Raw genomic sequence first — 8,895 nt, forward strand, 5'->3', positions numbered from 1 at the left:
TGATCCTGACACACATTAATACCTTTTCTTAGAATTCAAGGGTTCTAAAGTCAGCAAAATCTTCTGAGCCTCGTTGTGAATAGACCACTGTGCTGGCACACCATGTCTGTGTGAACGTGTGCATGCATGTGAGCATGTGTACACATGTGTTTGTCTATGCACATGCATATGTATGTGTTCGTGTATGTATGTATGTTATAAATTAGGTAGAAGGAACAGGAGACAAAGACATGGGACCTGGTTTGAAAGACCCATAGAAGGCAGGGCCTTCAAAGGATCTGGTATTGAGCTGCTTACCAGACTGGCCTGCTAGCAATAGCGCGGTCTGCCTTCTGGGGCTGGACTGGCCTCCCTTCTACAAGCTTGCTCTTGCTTGTCAATGTGACAAAACAAGATTATCTTTGTAATGGAGTTTTCATGCATCTCATGGGAAGGGCCCATTCCTGTGTGCTCCCAGGAGGCATGTTACTCGCTGTCCTAGGCCCCAGGCCAAAGCCTGTCTGGAACCAAGAGTCAGTGAATTCTGAGCCAAAGGAAGCCCCTCCTCCCCAAGAACAGGTCTGGGAGCTGCAGGATCAGAGTGTGACCCGTCATTTGTCAGAGTGTCTTGAGGGTGAGAACTGGAGATGCAGGAAGGAGGTCTTGAGAGCCCAGGTGGGAAGGGAACAGCAGTCACCATGCCATTATGGAGGGGATTCTGATTGAGAGACCTGCTTCTGTGGAGGGAAGCAACCGTGTGGGACAAGTTCCTGAGATAACTCAGGTGGCCAAAGAGAAATTTGGGAAACAGGATGAATTACTCAGTGAGGTTTCTAGTAGGGGAGCAGACTTGAAAGAAAGGAAAGGTAAGTGAACAGTGTGTTCAGGATCATTCTGAAAGGTGGGTCAGCAGCTCATCTCCCAAACAGAAGAGAGGCTGGCATCTGATCCCTTGTCCTTGTCAGTTCTGTCCCTGACTAGATTTTAGAAAGAAAAAAACTGGGGCTGAAGGGCTAAGTGGCTGAACATTGTGTCTCTCAGACAAAAAGTTTTCAGGAAGGTGAAATCAGAGACATGAATGTATCATGGGGAAAATAAGCTCCCCAAACCCAAAGTATAATTAACCATCATAATCTCAGAGATCTAGGACTGATAGAGAGATTAGCTGTGTTTGGAAAGACATTCCCTTACCTCTTGCTCCTGCCCAGATAAGAGAAGTTGCATAAGGTCACTGGCAAGGGAGCCAGGGAGTGGCAGAGAAGAAAAACATTTCCTGAGGGAGGTCACCTTGATTGGAGGAAGCCATTGTGCTATGACTAGAGCTGGCCCTCTGAAAGGTTATGCATCAGGTTAAGGCCCAGGTCCCATGGGTCCCAGTGCACGTGGAAAAACGAAATCTGGATCCTTTTCTAATTTTAAAACCTTAGTTGAGAAAGTGAAGAGATTGCTTCTCCTTGGAAGGCTACTGAATGGTGTCTTTCAGACTGTACAAACTGTCTGTAATTTGTGATCTGAGACACCAAAGTTGTCAGTTCTCCTTTGTGTGAATCCAGCCTGCTCAATTCCACCATATCTTGAGATCCAGAATTCTGTTCATGTTGTATTAGGTCTTATTTTTAAAGGCAAAACTGTTTTCCCTCTGGGGAAAAAAGAGAGAGAGATGCACTAACATTAACTGAAAGGTCAGATGAACATTTTCTCCTGATAATTAAGGCTCTACACTAGACAATCACTACTTTATTTCTTTTAAGGATGATAGACAGCTGCTCAGAGCTGAACTTGTTTTCTGAGTGTCTTATTGGCTTCCAGATCCAAGAGGAACACGGGAGACCTGAAAATGGTCTGAGAGGAGGTGTGAGGGGTCAAGAAATAAAACTCCTCATTTGCAAGGGCTGGGGTTACATTGTCCTTCAGTTTCTTAAAAAACTAAATGGCAATTTAATGCTGCTCAGGAGAGGTCATCTGCTTTCCATATCACCAAGGGTGGACAAAGGGTGCTGGGCTAAGCTGTAGTACACACTTATCGGTGGTAAGTGTAAGGATGTTGGGGCTTGCTTTCTCCTGAGGCTTTTTCATACATTACCATTTGTTCAAAAGGGTGTAGGGAAGTCAGCAGACCTCCTAAGGCTCTTCCTGTTCTGTGGCTATTTCTCCCTAGCTTCTGGCCCACATTGTGAGCCTTTTGAACTGTTCTACTTTAGGAAACTGAATTCCATTTGGATGGCTAACTGTGAATGAGCCTGCAGGGCAAAATGAGAACCTGGTCTGGACCCCAGCCAGTCACCATTTCAGCCACATCTCATCCAAGCCATGGAATGAGGTGGCTGTTATGTGAACTGCACCTTTTCCAGGGTAGCACTATAGCCTTAGAGGTCATACTGGGGTTTCAGAAAGCAAAGACATCCTGTTCTGTAATTTAAATAGACTAGTCTAGCACTTAAGGAGTGTGAAGTAATCTTCAAAGAGGGCAGCTTAAAGAGGGATGTTTATGTAAATGTAATACCCAGTGCATTCACTTCAGAGCTTTTTAAATTTTTAAAAATCCTCATGCAAGGATATGTTTGTTGATTTTAGAAAGAGGGAGAGAGAGAGAGAGACAGAGACAGAGAGACTGATGTGAGAGAGAAACATCTTTTGGTTGTCTCCCATCTGTGCCCTGATCAGGAATTGAACTCACACTCAAGAATTGAATTCACAACTTAGGTATGTGCCCTGACTGAAAATTAAACACACAACTTTTTGGTGTATGGGTTGGTGCTCCAACCAACAGAACCACCAAGCCAGGGCCACTCCAGAGCTTTTAAGAGAAACTCTGAAAGATCTTCTCAGGATGGGAATTCAACATTAATTCCAACAGCACCCATAGGTGCTCCCATTTCATTCTCAGGGCAGCTCTATGAGGCCCATGTTACCATGCCCAGAGGAAGAAACTAAAGCTTTGGTTATAGCAGTGGAGAGAGGCAGAGCAGCACCACTTCTGGGCTCATCTGGATTAAACTCATGCTATTATTATACCAGCTGGCCCTCAAGGAGAGATCTGGGTGAGCTGGTCTCCTTAGGACTTTTACCAGGCAGAAATCTCAGAGACTTTGCTCCTTGTCAGTGAAACCCAGGGTTTTCACTCATCTTTCAGCTAATGCCTAACAACCTCAGAAGCAAGCTCAGAGAAGAGGGGCCTGATGAGTAAAACTTCAGGGCTTCCCTTGCCTTCCCAGGTTAGGCCCAAGAGATATGTGGAGAAGAGGAAACACAGACATTACCTGGAAAAGTGCATAGAATCAGCTTCTTCAGGAGGGAAGCAATTTAGATAGCTAATTAGTAGCCTCCCAGGTTGGTCCTCAAGAGAGCCTACTACATTGGGGATGAGATAAATGCCCACTGAACACCATGGCTGCCTCACTTTTCTTCCCATCACCCTTTGTATCTCTAGCATAGACCCTATTTCATACTCTGTTTCAGCCATGTCCAGGTTTTCACAACCTCTCTCCTCCACTGGCCCATGAGCTCTTTGAAGGTGTGGATGGTGTCCCCCAACCAGATCCCCCAGGAGCTGATTTGTGCCTGGCACATGGTAGATGGAGGCTTGGCTGGACTGAATGGAAAAAAGTTTACATTAGAAGTAGCTGAGCGATGCCTCTTGGGCCTTCTTGGTACAAACTGCAGTTAGAATATGAAATTAATGACTCCCAATCTTTAAACTAGCTTGGAATAATGGGAAGAGAACTGAACTACAATGAGGAGAACTGATTCGAATTCTGGCTCTGTTCCTTTCTAGTTGGGTGATTTAATCCCTTTGAGTTTGAGTTTCTGGCATAAAATTCTAATTAACCTAAGGCTTGTTAAGAGAAATAAATGGACCCTGACCAGTATGGCTCAGAGCTTGGAGCATCATCCTGTAGCAAAAGACTGTGGGTTCGATTCCCAGTCAGGGTTCATCACCTTCTGGGTGTGGGTGTGTGTGACCCTTAATCCTGATGCATAAGATCCCCCATCCTGGCACGGATTCCTGGTCTGGGTGCGTGGGAAGGCAAACAATTGATGCTTCTCTTGCATCAATGTTTCTCTCCCTTCCTCTCTCTAAAAAAGCAAATGAAATGTCCTCAGGTGATGATAAAAGACAGAGAGAAAGAAAATGAGATCACACAGACAAAAACACTATAAATGGGAAATACAGGGTAGATAATTTTTGTGCTATTGAAAAGATATAATGAATAATGTAACAGGCCTAGGTTTTTTTTTTTCAACTGTAATCTTAAAATCTCTTTCTCTCTCTTGCAATCACCATCCAAATCAAAATATAGAATATTTTTAGCACCCGAAGAGGCTCTATCAGGGGCCTTCACAGCGAAACTCCTAAAAGCAACGATAGATTGAGCTTTTCTTAGAATTTCACCTGAAGTCTTCTTCTTCTTCTTTTTTCAAAAGATTTTATTTATTTATTTTTAGAGAAAAGGAAAAGGAGGGAGAGAGAAAGGGAGCGAAACATTGATTTGAAGAGAAACATCAATTGGCTGCCTCCTGCATATTCCCCAAATGGGGACCAAACCTGCAACCCAGGCATATGCCTCAACCCAGCAGGAGTGAACCAAGCACCTGAGTCATGTTGGTCAGGGCTGAAAAGTCTTCTTGTTTGGTCCAACTCCATAATCCTAGCTTCCCTTGCCCTACCTTCCAGTTGCATGTGTGCACTGAGCTCTCCAGCCCCCCAAAAGTTGCTTCATGAGCTGATGAATGCAAGGCCAGCTTCAGGGCTCCCGGACAGTGGAGTCCACCTAGCCTGGAAGCTGCCTTTCTAGGAGGCCTCTGTGTCTTCTCCCCATGCCCCACATTGGGCACACATGTGTCCCTCCATCATCGCAGTTCCTTCACCTCACACTCATCTGCCTCAGAATCATTCAGTCCCACCAACCTGTGAGTTTCTTAAGAACCTAGACTACTTTCCTAGTCACTGTATATTCCTTGGCCCCTGGCACACCATAGGTATTTGTGAAGTCCAACTGAGTTGTATAGTTTGGTATAAGGCAGGGCATTAAATTTGGCAGGTATCAAATTCATTGCCAAATTCATTTAACTTACAAAACATCACCCTCTGTTTCAGTGGAAGCCATTCTAAAGATATACAAATAGTTTTCCAATGTGTGCATTTATTTATTAGTATTTTAAAAGAAAAATGACCAAATGTCAACCATGAAGCCAGCAGCCAGTGTCGCTCAGCCCAGATCAGCAGGGGTGAGACTCACTCCGCAGTTTGGTGCTGAAAGAACAAGCTCCCCGGAGGTAAATTCCTGAGCCAGCAGCCGCTCCTCAAATGTATGAAGCAGAGTTGGAGCCGGCCCGGTACACCTTGTGCTCTATGCGTGTGTTACTTACGCGTTGTAGGGAGACCTGCAAAGCTGGTTCTGCGCTTTTGCTGCTTTTTCTATCCTTTGACCCAAGGTAACTCACCTAGGGTGTGTTAACTTCACTGCCATAGCTCAGCTCCTTACTTCACTTCACTGGGGTTACCAGTCTCCATCTTCTTCAAACTACTGCCAACATAACCACTGGTGTGGTATCTGACCATGTCATCACTACCTGCTTAAAACTTTTTGTGCTTCCTCGTTGTCTTAAGTTTCAAAAGTAACAGCTTTCTTGCGATATAATTCACATATTACAGAGTCTGCCTTTTTAAAATGCACAGTTCTGTTGCCTTGAATATATTCACAGGGTTGTGCAACCATCAGCACTATCTAATTCCAGTATATTACCATCTCCCCCAAAAGAAACCCTTTACACATTAGCACTCAGTCTCCATTCCCATTTCCTTCTAATCCCTGGCAACCACTAACCCACTTTTGTCTCTTTGGATTTGTCTATTCTGCACATTTCATAGAAATAGAATCATACAATATGTGATCTTTTGTGTCTGGCTTCATCATGTTTTCAAGGTTCATTCAAGTTGTAGCATGAATCAGTACTTTATTACTTTTTATGACTGAATAAGATTTCATTATATAGATTTACCACATTTTGTTTATCTATTCATTTTGTGATGGACTTTTTGGTTGTCCCTACTTCTTGGTTATTGTGAATAATGCTGCTATGAATGTTTGTGTACAGATTTTTGTGTGAATATATGTTTTTATTTCTATTGCGTTTATGCCTAGGAGTGGAATTTCTGGGTTGTGTGTACTTAAGGATAGATTTCAACTCCTTAGCCTGAGGCCCACTTTGGGATCTGCCCCCAGGCTCCTGCCAAGCCCTGGCCCAGACCCCACTCTTCCCTCTTGCCAGAGTAGGTAGCTGTGGCTCTTCAAAAACACCACACCCTCCTACTTCCTGCCTTTTTACATGCCACCCAGCCCTTTGGCATGGCCTGCTTTTCTCTAACCTCTGCACCTGGGTAACTCCTTCAAGGGTCAATTCAGGCATCACCACCTACTGGGGGATTCTACAATGAACAAAACAAATTCCTGCTCTTTTGGCACTTTTGTCAGAGCAGGGAAAATAGGAAAAAAGAAGTACAACGATGTATTAACATTCATACATGCAGGGAGCTAGTAATGTGAAATTGTTGCTATCCCAACAGGAACAAGGATTACATTTCCCTGCTTTTTTTTATATCCAGGAGTGCCCATATGATTAATTCTTGCCAGTGGAACGTGAATAGAATTGATATGTGTTGCTTCTGGGAGAGGGCTTTTCAGAAGTGGGTGGGTTTTCTCCATATTCTTTCTTTTCCTCTGCTGTTGGGTGCACGGGACTTTGTGGCCACAGGAATGGCAGGTCCATGAGATAGAAGGAGTCCAGGGACCCGAATCGTCATGTGGAAGGAAGCACCTGCTGATCAGGAACATCACACTGGGCTGATACAGGAGTGAGAGATAACTTTCTGTTGTCTTAGACCACTGAAAAGCCTCACTTTTCTTAACATGAAGCATTGGTATTTCTCATTTTACTCCTTTACTCCTAGCCATAAAGTTGTTTATCATTGTGAAAACATACACACACACAAAAAAACGCTTATTTTCTTTCTTTCTGCCTTTTAAATACCCACAACATCTGCCACAGTGTAAGCCCTCCAAAAATATTTGTCAAATTGAATCAATGGTCCTAGGAAATATATTGAATTTACCAGAACAAGACCTGATTTATTTTGAAAGTGTGCGATGACATCCAGTATCTTACCCAGTCACAAGGACAAGTTTGCTTATCTACCCAATGAGGCAGAGCAAAGAGCTGGTTTGTGCCACATTATGGCCTCTAACGGATACCAACAGGTGTTCTTCCTTATTGCTGAGTGATCATTGTTTCACATATATGTTTGCTGGCCACAGACACCTGTGTTTTTGCACACTATTGCTCAGACCACAAAAATCCCCATTATAAAATTTGAATACCGGGAGCAGTTAACTCCAAACTGGCCCAAACACTTTCCTTTTACCTCCAAGGGAGGAACTAGTTCTTAAGTGTTTCAAATACTGTGCACATGAGATGCATGATGCAGGGTTCCTACTCCCTGGAGTTCACAAAGATTGGGTGTCTTCCCAGTGAAGGTTTATAGCTTCCACATCAAATTATATTAGCTACACTTTATTGAGCTTTTACTATGTGACAGGCACTGCACAAAGCACTTTCATATTTTATCTCACAACATCCACATAATAGTCCTGTGAGGCAGCTACTGTCACGGTTCTCATTTTACCCTTGAGGAACCCAAGGGGTTAAGCAATTTGCCCAAGGTCACATAGTAAGAGGAGGAGACAAGTTTTCATCCAGGTCTTTCTGACCCCAAAGTCCAGTGCACTTAATCACCATGTTTCATAGCAGAAGGTGGAACTCCAGACTTTTGTGAGTGACACAGGTATAATGTGGGAATGCAGATCATTACTAAGGTGCATCTCTGGGCTGCACAAGTTGTGCGATTGGACTGGTTCAGGGCCTTTGTTGAAGATTCAGCTCACCTTTGGAAATGGGCTTGAAAGAAAGGAGAAGGAGAGTGGGAGGGTGAGGGAGAACCAGAGAGGGGGAGGGCAGGAGGTGAGTGTGTGGAGGGGGAGGGAGAAATTTTCAGGCTGCATTAAGCATATTCTAATACCATTAACACATGCTCTTTTAAGTGTTTCAGATGCATGATTGTTCAGTTACTGATGACAGAATTCCCAAGTCTCCCATTTAGAAGGAACTTAATGACACATAGCTCAGCTTCAGCCTCCTATCTTCAGGAAAGATTGGAGAAATGACCCTTTAGACCTGTTTCCTCATCATTATTATGGAATTTTGGAGTGCAGGGCGGACTGGATGGCCTTAGAGGTTGGGAGAGGCTTTAGCCTCTGGTAGTCTCATGATAGAGAAAAGCCAAGGTTTCTATTTATTTCCTAGGATGATACCCATTAACCCATTGATGATCTAGGCTCCAGTCTGTCCTCTGGAGGAGATGGGTATGAGAAATGCTCCAGGACTGAATATTGGGAATTTGGGGGCTGGGTTTCAACAGAGATGTTGAGAAAGTAACTAAGAATTGGAACTGTCCATGATTAAATTTTGACTAAGGAATCTACTCTTTGTAAATTTATTTCTACCTTCTATGTTTGATTTATTGGCTTGGATTCTTCACTCCTCCCCATAGTCAAACTTTTCCATGTGATTACGCATTTATTCTACTAGAGACATGTTGATTTGTTTTTGACTTTGGGCTTGCCTTTTGACTTGTTTTGTTAAATGGGCTGTTAACAGATCTACAAACAGGGACCTGACATGTACTTGCATGGCTGGGCTTATTTTTTCATGAATCTGCCATCACCATGAGAACATGCCAAGCTAGCCTACTGATTTAAGGAAGATAATGGACACATGGAGCAGGTATGGTCCCAACTTGTAGCTTAGAGCTGCCCAGCCAAGTTCTGCCTGTACCAGATTGGATCCAGTCAGTATGCA

This window comes from Furipterus horrens, unplaced genomic scaffold (assembly GCF_987537825.1).
Source record: "Furipterus horrens unplaced genomic scaffold, mFurHor1.1.pri manual_scaffold_12, whole genome shotgun sequence".
NCBI lineage: Eukaryota > Metazoa > Chordata > Mammalia > Chiroptera > Furipteridae > Furipterus > Furipterus horrens.